At 31.5% G+C, this 20330-nt stretch overlaps 1 protein-coding gene across 4 annotated transcripts in view; it reads left to right on the top strand.

Moving 5' to 3' along the window:
• Positions 1-20330, top strand: part of Src64b (Src oncogene at 64B) — a 76831-nt gene that overhangs the window by 5753 nt on the left and 50748 nt on the right. For 2 of the 4 annotated variants that reach the window (XM_026631142.2, XM_026631141.2), the window contains exon 1: positions 9961-10282. The exons of the other annotated variants lie outside the window; for them this stretch is intronic. The gene's annotated coding sequence lies outside the window, so the exon portion shown is untranslated. Of the gene's footprint in view, positions 1-9960; positions 10283-20330 lie in introns of those variants that run through there. 4 annotated transcript variants of the gene reach the window in all.

Below are 20330 nucleotides of genomic sequence, written 5' to 3'. Positions count from 1 at the left end.
ACAGCTTAATAAGTATAAATTCAATTGATATTTATTATTTATCGATTCTGAACGAATCTTGTCAATAACACTTCTTTGAGCATTTATTCACACTCTTAACATAATCTGATTACGTTAAAAGCGTAATCTGAATTGAGTTATATTAAATAAATTCTGATTTTTCATGTGCTTAATTTGTGTTTATAATTCATCTCGTGCTCGGCGGTGACGGAAAAAATCGTGAGGAAACCTGCATGTGTCTAATTTCAACGAAATTCTGCCACATGTGTATTCCACCAACCCGCATTGGAGTAGTGTGGTGGAATATGCTCCATACCTTCTCCTCAACGGGAGAGGAGGCCTTAGCCCAGCAGTGGGAAATTTACAGGCTGATTATGTATGATTTTTATGTTATGTAATAGAATACCACAATTTTTCAAATGTTTTACCTTTGATACCAGAAACGTCGTATTTACAATTTATGCCTGTGAATATCGCTAGTATAAACTGGGGCAAACTTGAAATTGTGACGTCATCATGAAAGTTTGAGGGCCTTTTTAAATCGCAAAATGTCTGTATTTAAAGTAGAAATTATAAATTCACTTCTCGTAATAATTTAAACCTTTGATCGAAACGAATGTTGTTCTATATATGAGCCTGTAATTAAAACTATGTAATAAGTATGTAATACGTATATTACATACGAAGATGCTAAAAGGGACGCTAGTGATTTAATTTTATTACACGAAGCTTTACTTTTTTTATATTTTGTCAATTCAACTATCTGCTAATACTTACTTCTTGCAGTGCAGACAGGTCAAAGCGTGACAAAAAAATACTAAGTTCATTAAACGAGTATTTATACTTTAATTTTACGTAGTTGATTACTGTTAAATGTGTCCACTAATTTAGTGGAAAAATAACTAATGAGTTTCTTGCTGTTTATTTTCGGTAGAATCTACATTTGGATCCGGTTGTAATTTTACACTTAATTGAATGTTGTTAAATGTCGATTTAAACGTCCTTTATCTAATACAGATGTTAAATATATAATTTCAATTATCTCTGAGAATTTATATAATAGGAAACGATGTCTTAAGTTTTATTGATTACCAGTGTAACATTTGTAGATTTACTGACTCGTCTGTCTTGTACCTGGTTCCGTAGATACCGAAGACCATGGTTCATTCCTAGAGTCGGGTCAGTTATAAGTTAACTAGAAATCCTCAATAGCAACTGGGAACTACTTCGTGTATTTCTATATTTTAAATTCATTGTTTTCAAAATTCAACATTAATGGGGGATATACATGGAAACTTAAAGTCAGTTATGACAGTGTTTATTAAAATTCATCACCAATGGGGGTGAAATTAGTCATAAAAAATTGTGTACAAATTTGTAACTGCCAAAAATATATTCTATTTAAAATAAAATATATTTAATATAGAAAATTCTTTGAGTTTCGTAATATGTATCCGATGGGATATCCCGTCCGAAGCACGGCTAGTTAATCATAAAATTCCAAGCTTGATTCTGAAACGACTAGCACCTCCTTAATTTTGCATAAATATATTGTACCTATATACTGAGATAATATATCATATGAACTTAAGTGTGACATAAATATTTTATCCCCGAAAATGTTACTGTTCTTTTCGGTATAGATTCAGCAGAATCCGGAATTCCCTCTATATAAATCTTGAGGAAATGCATAGTTTAAGTTGTATTTATGAAATAATCAAATTTTATTTGTGTTTTTTTAAACATATTTATTTAAAGATATACGTTCTAAACATCAATGCGAACATTTTTAGCGATGACAGGAATTTTAGGTGTAAAAATATGTTTTAATATATATTGATGTTTTTGTAAACCAATTTCTTAATTTTCTCAGGATAAGCGAAAAAAAATATTTACAATGTGACGTACTTACATTAAATAGATATGCATAATTTTGCAAAAATTTGAAATTCCAAAAATCGGACCCATTACAATAACATCCAGCTTCTTGGTTAGTAAAAAATTAAGATTAAAAAAAAAATATAGGTAACACGATTTCGTTTTAAGACTGGGGCACTTTACACTATTTTTGACACAACTTTTAAAGAGAAATACTAGCACGCAGATTTTTTATTCTGTAATAAAGTTTCGAAACACAAGATTATACTGGAGTAACAAACTCGGTTATGACAATACCAAAACCGCTAGGGCAAAAAAAAAATTTTGAAAGGTATGATAAATCATTCATTTTGCGTACAATGCCACAAGCTATAAACTTTCAACTTTCGGTCATTTGATTAGGTCAAATGGAATTTCGTCACGCTTCATTATTTATGTTTACTTCTGTACTTCTCTACCTCTTATCACTAATTTAACTTTCACTTGGCAATCGTTACATTCGACACATCCACATTTCCAAAAAAGGACGATGTATAAGATATTTGCTAGATTTTATAAGAAGAATATGGCGACTATAGATGATATTGGAGTAAGTTGTATGGTGCGACGGAGCCATAAATTTGTCAACTTCCTTGCAACTAATGTTTTCGAGGAACCAGCCGATACGATGATACACTTTGACAAGACGAAAAGAAAGAGTTGCAATTCTGTGTCCTCAGCTTATACGAGATTTTATCACGTACATGGGAGTAGACCTATTAGTTTCATTCATAGGACGCTACCAAATTATAACGAAAACCACAAATAGATGGTCCTATTACGGTTTGTTCACTTAGAACTCTGCAATTTAAATTTATGCATAATGAATAAAAAGTTCGTCATTTAAAAGGAAACAGTGAACTTCGTTATTTCACCGAGTTCAGGTTGCAGCTTGCAGATACATTGTATTAAATTAAACAACCTGCAAATAAAGACGTTGTCTAACTTGTTTAATGTCTTCTTGATCTTACATAGATTGGATTTGACATCAAATTTAGAAGTTTAGATTAAAGAAAATCGAGAAGTATCCAGAATGTACTTTTATGTTTATGTGTATGTAACACATAACAATAGAACCAAAAATGTAGTGTCAATGTAATACAAAAGATCAAATGTTTTATAAACAACATTATGAATAATAAAATCAAAACATCATTGTAGTTTTAGTAAGGAATATTTAATAAAGCCCTAACAATGCGCAATGTCGTTTATAAACAGACACATTTAAAAAGTACGAATACTGTTTCTATACTATATCTACTATGTACTATGTATGTATGATTTTAGATATACAGTTTATTATACTACTATTTATTATTATCGTAATGATAATACCATGGTTTTATTAATGCTGCTAGGTTTTGGCCATTGAATTAACATACAGATGAGGGATGGAAATGCATTTTCATTCGCTGTAACAGTATGCAAATTCCCTTTACGCGACGACAATTTTAATAAAATAAATATCGTTGGCGCTGTATACGTACTGTAAGTTCTATATTAACTTATTTAAAGTTGTGGATGGATTATAAATGTGTAACAATATTATTGTTAAAATTTTATTTGAGTTTTTCATTGAATACCTACCGTAAAATATTAAGTTTGACGACAAAATGGACCACCTATTAGTTAGTGTTTACCATCACCCATAGATAAAAAATGAAACAACTTCTTAAACTATCAATGCGCCGCTGACTACAAAGCTTAAGAGGTTTGTCTCTTATCCCGGTAATTATACTAGCTCACTTAGTCAAACTGGAACACAGCAAAACATACAATACCAACTTCACAAAATTCAACTCCTTATTATAAACAAGTAAACAAATCGTCTAATCAAAGCGAATGAAACCACAAGCGAAAAGTTAGTCCATCGATGTTGATGAAATCATAATAATTGATTATTGTTGATACTATTTTTGCAAGCACTGAGTAATATCAAGTATCTCAGCGATAGGTGCTCTCGATAAATTTACTCGTTATTCTGGGTCAATAAGTTCGTACCTCTTAGTGCCTTCTTGAGATATTAACCTAGTTCCTGCTTTAGTGGTTACTGGTTACCGTTTTGTTGCCAAATATGAACTCGAATATTCTTACACGATATTTTTAATTAGTAAAGCTTTAGGAAATCCACTGAATAAACGGGGAAAAGATGATTATGATCATGATTCTAAATAGAAGTATTTGCTTAAGATGTTTTTCTTAGTGCATATTCCTTATATATTCCCATAGTCATATGGATTGTCAAAAGTATATTGGAGATATCAGAGATGCAATCGTAAATATCTAGTCTCTTAACGACTCACCTATCGCAATCAAAATTAAATTTCCGTTGTGATTGCGGTATTGTTCCGTAGGCCTGAAATGAAATGTCGGAAACAAGCGGAGTTCGTGTATTTTCCATCAGTACTTATTGTGTGAATGAGAATATTATTTTAAAAATCTAATTTAATTTTCAACGTAGGTAAAATATGTTTCGTGAATACAAAATGAAGAAAAGCATCATTAGAACATTATTTGTCTCATTGTTACATTAATGAGCGTTGTAGTTTCTAAGACTGTCTTTGTTACAAACGAAGTTGTCCGTCTCTGTAGTGTCAGTCTAGACAGAGCTGTTTGTATTTATGCAGACTTTTAAAACATATATCTGCAGGTATTTTTAAATTTATTCGTCTCCTAGTCGACGCTATAAACAGTTGCAGCGTAATTTGGTTGCTATATCAATAGCCATTTTTTTTGTATTAATTTCCCCATTCACGGTCTACTTTTTTCTCGGAGCTTTTTTAATATTGTCGGGTACATAATTTGATCGTCATTCTATAAATCAATCATTTTTTTCCAGTAAGTCCATAGGTCCAAAAATTCGAATTTCAAATCTTAAATTTATAGTATATATACATAGTATACCTTATGGAAGAAAATTATGACAGGATTACCTCAACAAAGCACTTAGGCTATTGTAGGCATTTATGTACATATGTTTATATAAGACATCGAAATTTATATTGTGAGTTCGTATATTTTAAAATTATCGAAATTGTACCCGTGATTAAAACTATCGAACTACAATCATCAGAATATACTTTCTCTGTTTATATAACATTTATGTCTATACTATACTGCGTATTTTCAAGATAAATATTACATTCGTGATAATCATATTTAAAGTTATTTCAAACCTAAAAATAGAAGTTTGATAAAAACATTGTTTAAGGCCCATAATCCCATTAGAAACAGGGATAGACGAAGTTTTGCTGCCGGCGATTCTTACTGGGTCAACAGGTTCACTCAAGCACTAGCTCGTGGACTCAGTCTCTCAACCACTTGCTTAGAAATTCTATACATCTAACAATATATGAAGAAAAATCTTTTATCACGTTATCTTACGAATGCTTATATTTTCCGTGTCTGCAGGTAGACTTTTGCAAGCTAGTTATTAATCAGTAGGCGTTCTTTAACGGATGTCAGATGATCTATTGTCTATTACGAATACGTCTGTAAGAGCGTCTGAGAACTCTGTCTGCATAAAGTTGTTTCTCAAACACCACGTAATTTTTAAATCATACATCTTTTTGACGTATATGCTCTTTGTTACTTTGTTATTTCCCGCCCATTGTCTTAATGGAATTGGGATTTCGCCAGTTATCACGCTATCAATATGTACTGGTACAATGGTGAGAATAGTTAATTTCGTGCATGTTGAGTTGCTGCGTTAGCCCGTTCGGCGTATTGATTTTTGTTATTTGCATCCAGTTTGCTCTCGTGTATATCTGCAGCTATTGTTGGGATGTCCAATTATACCGCTTCTTTTTATTGTAATTTCAAAATAATGTGCCACAATCTATTAAATTACTGATATTTCAGAAAAATAATGTTTTTTCCTTGCCAATCATACATCACTTGGGAAATGCTCATATATCTAAATTTGTTTTAGTAGAATATAGTATTATAATTAAAAAATAAACAAATTCTGCTAACTTTATATTTAGATCTCTCCATAAACGATAAAACAACACAGAATATAAAACCGCGATAATACAGATTGAAATGGAGGCGCTATTTCGAAAGGTACCTGACATACCTTCCCGTTGTCTGGAAATAGTCGTTCACGTGTGCCAGTATTTAGGCCGCGTCCGTTCCATTTATAATTATCTTTGCTGATGCGACGTTTATCACCCATAAAATATGTATGGATGGGCCCCGCCATGGTTACATTAAAAAATATTCCAGCTAATTAATGATACTTAATCATATAAATATTAATTGAGGAGGCGGACGATAAGTTGAAACTCTTTAGATTGATACGAAATATAATACTGCGTATTTTTTATCTTATTACCTTTATTTTAAATTAATTCGTAACCAGTAATTAATCCTTGAAAAGGCTTAATTAAAATGTAGTTTCGAAGCGTGTTAAATATACATCAACCTTGAAATCATGACGTACATGCCATCCTTAATCGCTAAGTGGTTATTTGATAGTATCACCTAGTCTAAAGTAAATTGAGCAATTACCTCCTGAGATTACTGGGTAATTTAGAGGGAGATGATATCGATCACGTTTGTAAACATACCATCATTATATGTACTTTGCCATCTTGATACAATGAGCCCTCTAAGTTCGATATCGTATTCATACAAGGGTCGGCTGTTCATTAAATAATAAATTTATATCACAATACCAACATAGTTAATAAGCTACATGGTTTGAAGACTTTTTCCTTTGTCATACGTTTCGTGAGACAAAGGCGACAGTCTGTAAGAGAAAGGGAAACTATAATTTTTATATATTTTCCGAATATTATTTTGGTCTGTGTATAATTGGTAAGTGTTTAATTATTCGTATTAGTTAGTAACTAGAACGGTCACGGCGTTTTATCGCTTTTTATTTTTAGGTTTTCTGTATTTTAAATCGAATTCAATGAGAAAATCACGTCATTTATATATGCTGTTTAAGAATTGCATCTTGAAATAATAAAAAAAAATGTTATACAAATTAAACAACATATTTCTTTGTTTAACATTTGATACTGTACACGTCCATATCATTTTCATATTTCGTTTACCTTTGCTGAAATTTGCAAGAAGCCAAGTAGCTTGAAATGTAAGTATGGAGACCTTATATTTACATTATATTTACGAAAACCATACGGTAAATGTAATTTGCCGTCAGATGCAATATGTCGTTACGTAAATGTTACCTACATCTGTTGTGGTGTTATTGGCTTCGAATGCATTCCTGTCGACCCTTGCGAGGGACCCTCATTGGGCACGTGCTGTTTTTTGTATCGTATACTTAAGATTTATAATTGTATGCAAACTTAAAATTTACAAGAATATTACTTATAGGGCATAAAATAAATCCCCCGAATGGTAATATATGATAAGTTTGAGAAACATTATATTTTGAAAATAAATTATTATGCATCAAAAAAAAAACCACAGTTCAATTTTTTGAAGTTCTTACATTTTACGTAATACGCGACATGAATATTATTGTGCTGTTTCTTATGATTAACCCTTTACCTCTCAGTGTATAATTTCTATCTTATAATAGCAGCTTTTACAGCGACCCATTTTCGTTCTCAGTGCTCTTATAAGTTAGGTTGTGTCCTACATTTTCATATCGTTATACTTTTGCAAGTCCACTTTTATTCTTGCCATTATGTTCGCTAAAATTATTTACATAATTAATTTTTAATATATTTTTTAAGATACATCCTTTTATGTAGTTAAATAATATACCTAAAACCAAACTATCTATCTAATGATTAAAACCCCATTAGAATGTTTGAATTATACTGGTACATAATAAATTAAACAAATTACATTTCGTATATGTTAAATGTTTTCGTACATGTCACAGGAATATAAAGTGCACCGTGCTAAGCATTGTTGCCTGCCACACGCACTGATTGCCTATAAATCTTAGCGTTTGCTTATCGAATGTCGTCTGAAAATACAACTAACTAATTCAGGCGGAGGATCGGCACGTTTGTGGTGTTCGGGCGTGGCCCTCGGATTTTTATTACCACACACAGCCATTGCAAGGAACATTTAACTTTTGCACAACGCCCAATTCTATTTGTCACTTGTTAAGTTACAATATTTCCAAGTTTGTCATGCAAGTTTTAAATATAGAATATGAAAAATAGAAATGTCTAACCTTTTTCTGAAGTCGCTGTGAGTGTCGGTTATTTATTGCCGTTTTGGTTCCATTCCATCTGCGTCAGTTGCTCTAACTAAAGTCTTAATGGCTGTGAGTCAATACGTTGAATGATTTATATATTTGGTGTTTTAATTTTTAATTATTCTCATCAAGCTGTGTATTTATATAATAACTTTATTGAAATTAGAATCTTTAGTACTACGAATAATAATTGTTGCATTACTCATAAAAGTCATTTGCGACTCGAGCAGACTGCTGATTTTACGATCCAGTTTATGATTCAGTAACGGCGCATTCATCGAAACAGATTACTTTAATTCTGTAAAAACATTTACCGTGTAACTCAGTAGGTATGTACATCTTTATAAAAACTGTTGTTTATAAGAACTGAATATTTTTTTATTAAGCAATCAATCATATGAAAAAGATCCGAGATAATTATAGCGAGAGGAGATACGATGATCAAAATTTGTTTATATCTAAACCCATCACTCTCCTATAACTATCTGACACTTCATAGTTATTTGAAATGAGAACCATATGCTTCTTAATTACGTAACGCGTAACAAAACAGTCTCCTTTTGTTTACTTTGGCACGAGTCACGATCTTACAGAAAGAGGAATCAACTTTTCAGCATTGATCAAGAGAATTAGGTTTTTGTTTTCGTTTGGCTAATGTAAGCTTAATTTTTTCTGCAGACATATTAATTAGAACATTTCTTGAAGTTATTATAGCTCTACAGTAGCAGCGCTTTGCATGTTCGGTATTAAGTATGAGTGAATTAGTATATTTTAAGGCTCAAGGGACACACCAACCCGAAAGACTGACAGCGTTCTGGCAACAAAAGGTATGAATAGAATTCTTACAATGTAATCGTCATTGGTGGAAAGGAGTCTATTTATTAATGCTTGTAATCAATGAATACATTGTAATGAATTAAAACTATGTGCCCCGCAAGTAGGTTAGTTTAATTTACTATTTTTCCTTGCATCTGGAATCAAAGTCGAAATCAGACGAACCGATTTCTTCATTAAAAAAACTAGCTTTTCTTTAATTTAACGATATTTTTATTAAATGTGTTTTGGCGAACAAATTTATGGTTAGTAACAATAAAGATAAATGACCAATCAACATCCTTGTCATGAAAAAAAAACATCTCGAAATGACCTTCTGTTGTAATCTAGCAAAAAATTGTTTAAATTTTTATCATATCGATTTCATAACCTAATAGAATATTTCTTTTAGTGCTTGGTCCTATTCAATTTTTATTTTTGTCTTTATTTTTTAATCTTAATCAGGCGTTACTTTAAGTTTTCCAAATTTAGCCCTTACATTTATATATTTTTTTACATTTAAGTCATTTTTGTAGTTTGTGTTTTTTTAAGTTTTAAGAGACTGATGTTCTTAAAGTTTTTAAACTTTGTTAGTATCTTTCTTCATTCCATGAGCTTTTTAAAGTATTATACAAATTATTTTAATATATCTAATATGTATTTAAAACGATGAATAAGCAATTAACCTAATGACTTGACGTTAATTCTTAAAGACCTTACGATTATGTAATTAGGAGCTATTTAAATAATCGTATTCAAAGGTTTAATAAGTATGAATTGAATAAACTACGAATACAAACTACTGTCAGGTATATTTTTATAATTGGATTTCAATGGCTTATAAATAATATCAATTTACTTATTTACAAAACAATTTCTGATTTAGTATGTTGATATTCTCTTTCCCAACGTTGCATATCGCAACCTTTGTAAACATTCGTTATCATATCAGAGACATACAAAGCTGGTTCGACGCCTCCAAGCGAGTGCTCGACGCGCGCGCCCCCTACCGTGCCGTCCCCCCCCCCGTCCGCTGCCCTCGTCTAATGCAGTCTCCATTGTATAGTCAGACGGTTCGGTCGTGTTTTAAGTAATTTCAAAGCTTTCCGATTTCGAGCTTGTTCGTCTAGTTTATAATGAAGTGTTCAATAATTATTTATAATTTGAATTTAAATACTTAAACTAATAACGGTTCTATTAAACAGTGATTGTGATATAGTGAATGAACATTAAGTTATGTATTTGTCGTTGAACCGTCAATGGTAACGGTAAACTTGTGTCAATATCGTTAATTTAACTAAGTTCGTGACAGTGTTTATGTCGTCGGGATGTTACAAAGTATTTAGTGACTTGGAAGATATACAGGTTCGTTTTATAATATCAACGTTGATTTTATTTTATAATACTAGTTTCAGATTTCATACACGACAATAGACCATTGTTGCGAGTGTTACGCATATTTTTCACGTCTTTTATTTTTCGTTTGTACGTAATTTAGTAAAGGTACAAAGTTTCCGACCAATTATGTAGTATCTATGTAATTATTATTTTTTATCATAAATTATTTTCTTATGTCAAATTAACGTTTATTTATGTATATTACTTTTCTGCCATCTGCGATGACATAAATATTTAATTATCCCACGATTTTATTAACGGAGGGTGGGACTTGTGATGCGAGGAAACGGGATAGCCATATTCGAATACAGGGGTTGCCACTGCTTTAGAGCACTCGGATACAATAGAGGGATATCCAAGAGAATGTACTCAGACGGGCATTTAGCGGATACTTTAAATGTTCGATAATTTTTCATGAAACGTTAGAAATATTCATCGTTATATTAAATTAAAATGATTTCAATGATAATGTATATTTTATTTATTGGTGGAATGTATGTTGTACTAAAACCTTTTCTCTTTGTGTTTTCTCTTGGGGTCTTCCTGTTTAACTTATCGACGTTGTGGGACCCGTATCATGCATGTTTTATCTTGACTGTACATGTTTGGGGCTCGAGCGTTTCGACTGTTATCGTGTGTACCTAAACAAATACAAGATTAATAGTTTTAAGAAGATTATTTAATAAGTTTGTAACTCAATCTCAAGTAAAGAGCATGTTTAACATTGTATACATTTATTGTTGTAGTATTATTGCCTACCCGTCACTGCTTCGAATGAGTACAATAAGTCCATATACAACTTTTTGATTAAAGAACAAATATATTAAGAAAAATCTTGCTTCTTTTTTTTCGGTACGGAAAGTTAAAATGATCGGTTTTTCTTTACTTATATATGAATGCATTGTACATATAAACCTCCATCTTGAATCGCTTTGTTTATTGATGGAAACCGTTGCTTAATAGATTTAAGCGTACACACGGCGGGAAGCGACTTTGTTTTATACTATGTAGAGATATCCTTATTATTATTTTGAGTTATAAATACTTTCACGATAAAATGTGTTATATCTTTATTGTTTTGTTACGAATTAGCTTAAGAAATGACGTCAACGAATTAATATTTATTGGTGCCCATAAAATTTCCTTTAATTCCACATGAAGGCTAAATTATTTAATAAAAAAAAAAAACAGATTGCGACATTATTTTTCTAATCATTATGAAAAATTATCCGAAGACGTAATTGTGTCTTTATCGTCTAATAATAATATTTGTACATAATCTGTAATGATAATATCTCTGCTAACAAAGTTCTAACACAAATTATCGTGTCGATTATATATTGATTAGTATCTGTATTCATTCTTTACCCATTTATAAACAGCAAAGGAACAATTACGCTACTGTAATCACATTAAAATTAGTCATCGACAAACACAATTATCCTGAAGTAAAGAACATGTGAAAAAAATTTAAGTAATCGGTAATATAACTGTGTCGTGGTGTAGAGTTAATGATTCTTGTAAAATAAATAACAAAAATTTACCATGTACATAAGATTTATTAACGTTATATTTGCTAATAAAGTGCACAGATTGAAGGAATTCATTGAATTCATAGATTGTGTTTTCATTCATTTTGGTGCCTTTTCTTTGTCTTGTAGGCTGAGCGGGATACCCAGTGTTACGGACTATAACCCTCTACCCCCTGTACTTGGGTTCCCGTTGTTACTGATATGTTATGCTTATGATATTAATGTTATCAAAAAGTAAATGTCTCACTACTGGGCTATGGTCTCGTCTCCGTTTGAGGAGATGGTTTGGAACTTGCGAGTGGCTTGATACAGATATTGCAAAATTAAATTGGAATATGACACAAGCAGGCTTCCTCACGATGTTTTCACGATGTTTCACGTCCAGCACGAGATGAAATATAAAACACAAATTAAGCACATGGAAATTCAGTGGTGCAATCATCGGATAAGATGCACGCGGTCTAAAGACTTGCCCATCTCGCCTGTAATAAATATATATATATATATATATTTCATAGCATTAAGCAATGAAGATAATAAGTATTGACAACTCTCTTAATAAATATTTGAAAAATAAAAACTATTAATAATGAATGCCAGTAAAACTGTTCTTGTTATCCTTTACCAAATATAGCTTCATGTATACAATATAGACATTGCCAGAAGAGAAAAAGAATATAATTATACTTATAACATGGTGAAGCAAGGATAACTTGAAATGCACACATTTTTACATTTAAACCTACAGATTAAATGAAAATTAATTCATAAAAGATCATGCCCATCTTTCTTCTTCAAATCTTTCCTTTAAATATTGTTATCCTTTAATCGAATTCATAAACACGTTAATAAAGAAACCATATAATAAGTTCATTTCATTTGTATGTCGTTTTCGTTTTAAACATTTAAATGGCTTCCAATTTTTTTTGTCGAATTCAGTACTCAGAATGGGTTATCTACTCGAGTCTTTGTTAATTTTATCTGTGTAAATTCAAATTAACAATGCAATGAAATTAATTTAACGATAAATGAAATTCAATCTCATCATATTGATGTAATAATGACGTAACTACAGTACCTACGTAACTCTAGTTGTGATAATTTGTATTGATAAATTGAAAACTCGTTACAACTATACTCTGACATTGTTAAATGTCTTCTCTCTTTTGAAGGAGATGATCAACCTGTGGGACTGTTACGGTTAGATCATAGCAACTGTTGCTATCAAATATTTGTTGCGGATTGATATAAAATCAAACTAAAAAAAATTATAAATAATTATTATGGACCTATGCAGTAGCATAACACTTCATAATACTGTTTTATCGACTACAACATTTATCAATCCCCACCAAATATTTGATTGCAACAGTTGCTATGCTCTAACCGTAAGAGCCCCACTGATTTCATTCTCTATTGATCCCATACGAGTTTGTAAATAATGGATAATAGATGTACCTATGTATATATGCATATATGGTATAATATCATCATCATATCATAATATCATTATCCGATACACCAAGGTTTCCTCACACTGTTCACTGCTGGTTATGAGGAGTGATATAAACAAAGATTAAACAGACTATATTTCAAATGATGATTTTTTATGTTTAATGAAATTAATAATAAACTTAATAGGTAAATTGGTACTCATAGTATACGTGTAAATTGTTTAGGTTGAAATGTTTTTTACCAATCATGGCGTGAGTCGTGGCTTAAACATAGATAAAAATAAATAATTACTAAAATGTGGTTTACAAAGCATTATTGGCGGGAAGTGTTGGTTGATGTGATCACGAATAACAATATTTTGATTTCAAAACGTGTTTGTCAAGTCATCGTATACATTAATTTGCTTTATTGACGTGAGAGCAATCGCTTATAATTTATAGGACATTGACCTAGTAAATCTGTAACGATTTACTCTATATAAAGATATGAGGTCTTCGAATCAGGAAGTACAGTACAACTGAGTGATCTTATAAAGGTCGTTTTGTTCGTTTATTTTTAATATAAAGGCAGACGTTTCTGTGTATCTAAAAACGTCCTCTAGAGCAAAAACGACTGTAGCCCAATATAACCTTTATTTATTTACATATATAGATAGTTTCGCACTACGAAAGAAATAAAACAAACGAGCCTACTTTACAATCTTGGTGTGCGTAACTGTTACGATTGATACTTGCCATACGTCTTTAGTAGTATGCCTGTACTTATTGGCCATTATTTTTTTGTCGGGTTCTCTGCTTTGACAGTCTATCTAGAATAAGAAATAATCAAAGATGGCAACATTAACAGCATGCATTTTTACTTTTCTGACTAGCAAAACAAAATATATAGAAGGAACTGTACACTATATATACTTTAAAAAAAGTGTATGGGACCAAATAAGCCACTTGATTGTCAGAGGTCACCGATGACAATAACCATTCCAGCCATCAATATACCGTCAACCGTGACGTCACTAAGAACATTTTAGTCCCTGGTGTCTGCTTACAGTGGTTCAATTAAAGTGTAAAGCGGAATAGACCAATGTATTGGCGGCAGAATTATAATAATAAACGGGTCCTGATACGAGCTCAGGCGTGCTTGCATAAGACAACTACTTTAATCATGTTGTTTTGTTGAGTCATTTTAATTTTTGGACAATTAGTATAAATTAATGGTCCTATAAATGTTTTTATTAATGAGGCAATATAAAATCTGTTTTATTTTATCAAAAAAAAAATATTCAATAGTAAAAAAACATTTTTGAACACTTGATATATCTATAGTGCGGTAAAAAGCTTTTTGATAATCTCAAAAAAATTAAAGAGGAATCCAAAAAAGCTTACCTTCCTACTATTCGCATACACTCACATTTATGTTATCTTCAAAACTTTGTAGACTTTAAGCTTGAAATTGAATACCTAATTAAATACAAGGAAACCTGAATACCTGATTTTTCATTCAAAATTTAATACAAAAAATACTTGGTACTAACAATCATAAAATAAATTAGTGTGATCCTTATAATGATGACATAATTTATTACTTCAGATTATATTGATAACACGTCGGTGTTTTGTATGCTGATGATTCATTTACCAAACAAGTTTGACAACATCTGATTAAAAATTAGTAAGATGGAATGACTCAAACGTAAAATGTTGAATTCAAAAAGGATTAAAGCAAGGCCGGTCATTATGTTAAGTTAATTTTTTGTTAGGGAAGACCGTCTGGGTATGTTCCACCCACAAATTCTCACGGAAAACAATAAAGCTTCGTTTGGCTGAGTTCGTATGAAGGGTGGACCGTTGATTGACAGCTGGTTGACGTAGTGTGTTTTTTTTTTCTCTCAAATAATCATCCAAACATGTTGTCCGTGCCTTTGCATCATAATCTTAATTTTAGGATTAATATGTTTTAATTCGACTTTACGACATCGATTCCTTTATTGACTCATATTGATGTGTGTCTTTCTTGCACTGTGTTATTTTTCTTGGAATTAAGGACTCCTAGACTGATCTGGTTGGTATGCGGCCGATCTATCCATGATCAGGTCATTTCTAATATGGTCCAGAATCTTTTTATGAGTCATGTGAGTCTTAGTTGTGGTTTCTGTGCTCATTTTTGTGCTTTTCGTGATTCTATACCGGATTCTACATTTCCTGTTAGAGGCCTTTGAATGTAATGCGTTTTATACAGTTACAGCACACACACACACACACGTGGTACATAAGTCAAGTGGATTAACATTTGCAAGATATAAAAACTAAAATTATTTTATTAGGTATTTATTTAAAATTTAAAAGCGCTCTAAATGAAATAGTGCCGTCAAGAGAAACATAGTTGTCCAACCTAAATGATGGAATATTTCATCAATTTACAGTGGGCGAATATATCGAGTAATAGACACAGAATTATCGACAGCTTTTCTACTCTTATTCCACGAAAAATTTTAAAAATGGAAGAAATACCTTGAATGATAATCGATTGGGAAAAGAGATTTGGTTTTTTTTTTAAATTCGTATTACCGTCGAAGATCATCCACACAAAAAGTAAGGCCGTATTGATAGCATCCTTGTTTTTGAAGTCAGCTAATAAATAATATTTTTCCTCATTAAATATTTCATTCATGTTTCCTGACTATGTTATGTTTTATTCATAAGCATAACATGTCTTAAGCATATTAGGCATTTCTAATTACGATGGAGATATGAGCATCAAACAATCGGATCAAAGGCCGCTGACCTTTTTGCGGGTCTACCATTGAATCGGTGTTTGTCATTAATATTTATAGCTCGCTCACTCAACCATCTAGCTCTTCGGGGAAACTGAGTGTATCCGTAGACTTATTGATTACTTAATAAAGTAATCATAATCGCCATACAAAGTTTATCAAAATAATATATTCTTTATAAAAGTCAAGAATTTCAATGTATATTTTACAAAAGCACTTCAGTAGGTATGTTTTTTCAATTGTTAGTTACGGTTGGACAAATTTACATTTTAATATTATAATGGGAACCGTGATTTCATTCTATAGTTAATTTAATTTAATTTGCGAACTAGAATTCAAAACCAAGTTTCAGATATTAAGTAATGAATATGTTCAAAGGAAAAAAATCTCTATTTGCTTAGCATATTCTACTACTATCCACAAATCACAAGGCCTTCACATTGACAGTGCTCTTCTTGACATAGGCTCCTCTATATTTAGTAAAGAGCAGGCTTACGTTGGCCTCTCCAGAGTTAAAATCTTAGATGAAGTACATCTTATCAATTTAGGTCCAAGTTAAATCAAGACACAAGAGAGCTCTATTGTAGAGTACAACTGTCTGCGCACGTTATAACGCCCGACTTGGCCAAATTAAGTATAAACAGAAAACGCCTAAAAAAAATCCGGTCACTGAATGGGCAATTCATTCGAACATTTCAGAGGTACAAGATAATATAGAACGTATCACAAAAAAGACAATTATACCCCGTAAACGTAGGAAAATAGAATAGTTTAACAAAAACCATTTGGTATTAATTTTGTTATTAATAAGTACCTACTAATAATTTATATACAAATAGTAGTGATATCCCATCAAAAACATAAATGTAAAAATGAGAGCCAAGTCCAATATTATGATATATACCTTGATTGTTTACTTCAACGACAAAAGAAGTGAGATCTAAATGGGTGCCAAGTTCAATAGTCCTTCCTGAAATTTATTTATAACTACATAAAATATCAAATATGTTTTGATGGGATCTACATTTCTCCGATTTGGATTCAATAAATACTTTTATACAATGGTATTAAGGTAGATCATTATTAATTAGTTACACTTTATTTGACACATCTGTCAACTTCTTTAAATCGTTTATATTATAATAATCACTTGATTAACTAATTTTTGTTTCCTAATAGATTAAATGTTTACAATACGTAATCTAAAAGTATCGTTTAAAATTAAATTAACAGACTAAACGATCAAACGTCTAATGTTGTTTTTTAATCAAATATACTTAATAAAATCATTTCATCAATTTATATACATACAGTAAAAACATGACTACATTTAAAATGAGCGTTTTTTTTGTAAGTATGAAAAGTGAATAAACGCTTCATTAGAAAGAATCAAGACGGGTATTGTCAAGCGGACGTGGGATGTCAGTAACTGTTGCGAAACCAGCTTCCACGAACCATTCTGACCCTGTGCACGTCGTCGGCATAACTAATATTGATGCTTATTGACAAATCAATAAGTACAAGTATCTTAACATCGTGAATACATTTCAACGTATAATTTAAAAATTTTAATACACATTAAATATCGAAAAATTCACAACAGTCGTGATACATTTCACTTTCACAATTTACTTAAATAAAAACAAAATAACACGTCACATATCAATGCAGATAATATACAAGACAATTGTAAGTATAAAGTTCTACAGTAGACTACCATGCAAAAAGGTCTCACTGTTGTGGATATATGAAAAAGATGACCTAAAATCGCCTGTCAGATATGGAGCCAAGGCTTTAAGTATTATTGATGTGCTGTCGATTGATTCGGTACACATCATTAACTATAATGTAATGGTTCATGTAGGTCGAGAGGAGGTCGTTACGGTTCAAAGTTGGCATTGAACACGTCGCCAATTCAAAATGTCTGTTCTTCCTTAATTACAAATACTGATTTCAATAAATTGTTTACAAGACAGATTAAATCACACAAAGAAAATTAATATAATATTACATAAAACTTATACGTGGATTTAATTAGACTGGCAATATTTCTTTACCGTAATTTCTTTACATAAATCAATTAATCCGATTAATTGATTTTTTTCGCTGAATACGATACTTGGAAAAATGTCCAGCAATTAGGTATGTCTAATAGTTTTTTACAAATATCAAGCGTGATAAATCGTGTAGCTTTGATAAGATAAATATAATTTGATGGGCAAATTTAAAACCATGACAACCAGTACTTGATTTTTTACTATAATTGAACTGGATCACTGACTTTTTAAAACCAAAACACTGTAATACAAAGTATAGCTCCAGTGAGGATCTTTGGTTATGTGAGATGAACTAGATCATATTTATTCTAGTAGACATATTTAGTTAATATATAAGATAGATGGCATAGGAGAACCCTAAGAAAATTCTTGTCGGTAGGGCTTTGTGCAAGCCGGTTTCGGTAGATACCACCCTCTTATCAGGTATTTTGCCGCTAAACAGCATTACTTAGAATTGTTGTGCTTCGGTTAGAAGAGTGAGTGAGCCAGTGAAACTAAAAAAAGTAGAATACCTAAAACGTATATAAATACAAAACATATAAACAACGGAAGCATCGTTTCCTATTGCTGTTACACGTCGGGAGATTACTGCCATTAAAAGTTGGTCGTGATGGGAACTACAAACAATTACTGGAAGCTAGTTTGCAAATATGGTGGTACTGAAGGTCACTATAATCGTCATATCAAAATATAGTCATTTACAGCTGTAACCTTTAGTTATACCTACTTTGAGGTTAAATAGTTCTGCAGTTTCTAAGTTTGATACTTTGTATACTGTTAGAGAGACATGCGTTAATAATATAGTGAGTTGATTTAAATTACGCATGATTGCGATAAAATTATCTGTTCTATGACCTAATTCGAGAAATATAATGAAATCTACCTACCAGTTAGGTCTTATAATTGCGTACATGAAGTACTTAAGTTTTATAAACATATTGCTAATTTATGAGCGTACATAAATATTTTCATCGTCCAAAATATGCTGCCGAATTATTTAACCTTGACGGACCTAAGTAGTTATTAACCTGTAGCGTGTTAAAAAGAATTTTGCTCCCTGTTATTTTGTTGATAAAATCAAAAATACCCGTTAACTTGCTTTTTTAAAGGTTAAGGTTTAGATAAGGCCTCGAAGAAATCATTCGTTCACCAGCAGTCGTAACAAAAAAACGTTGCTAAGCGCGAACAATAATGGGCTTGTCCATTTCACTATAAAATGTTCAGAGGCCAACGGCTTCATGACTCACTTTGGGAATTGATGTGTGTCAAATGATCCTATCAATTTCTTTCTACTTAACTGCCCGCTTTATCGAATTTACATAGAATAGCAATAAGGTTTTTTCAATTGAGGAAGTTGTTGCCGTCCGAGAAGTTTTTATTTGGTAGAGTTATTTTTTTACAAATACACACCATACGTATTCTGTAAAAGAAATTCAAAGGGGCTAAATAAGATTATATGTAAATATGGAAATCTTTATTCATTTGGCATATTTACGGATAGAGTTGTGTTTTCTTAAATGTTGGTTGTCATCAATCATTGTTGCTAGTTTTATCTATAAACATGGTAATTACGGATGATTAAACGCTCACCGTAAAGCTATTCGACGCAAGGGCGTACAGTTTCGTTCAATTAACGCTCCAGACACACCTATTAGTTAATCCAGGCCATCATCGACGTAATAAAATGAGAATTACGCATGTAGCTCTTTTTATTTGAACACTTGATTACTGTTTTCATTTTATTACTTACAGATACAAACATTTTATTCTTAGATAGAAAAAAAAAAAACAAGTCATTATATTTTCAGCTACGATTGATGGCTATATCGATAAAATTGTTGTACAACTCAGAATCCTAAACTTCAACTAGATGACACGTTAAGAAGCTTGACCAGCGGCATGAGATAAAAAATATCGAGTAAGAATATGCGAAGCGTAAAATTAATAATTATAAAGTAGACAATATCGATTAACTTGACGCTCAAAAAGATACCGAACAAAATATCTGTTAAACAAAACCTACGTCTAAGATTCCAGATCTCGAGGTCTTGGATTCAAACATCGGGTTGTGTCAATAGTTAGATTTTGTGACAAGAAATTCTTGAAGCCTACCCAAGTTTAGACGTTGGTAGTATTTACCGTTCCGTGCCTCAGAAAGCACGTAGTCGTCGGTTCAACGCCTGTTGTATCAGTCTTATGGA

This window comes from Vanessa tameamea, chromosome 16 (genome assembly GCF_037043105.1).
Source record: "Vanessa tameamea isolate UH-Manoa-2023 chromosome 16, ilVanTame1 primary haplotype, whole genome shotgun sequence".
In the NCBI taxonomy this organism is placed as follows: Eukaryota; Metazoa; Arthropoda; class Insecta; order Lepidoptera; family Nymphalidae; genus Vanessa; species Vanessa tameamea.
The sequence above is the reverse complement of the archived record's forward strand: the minus strand, read 5'-3'. Positions and strand labels throughout refer to the sequence as shown.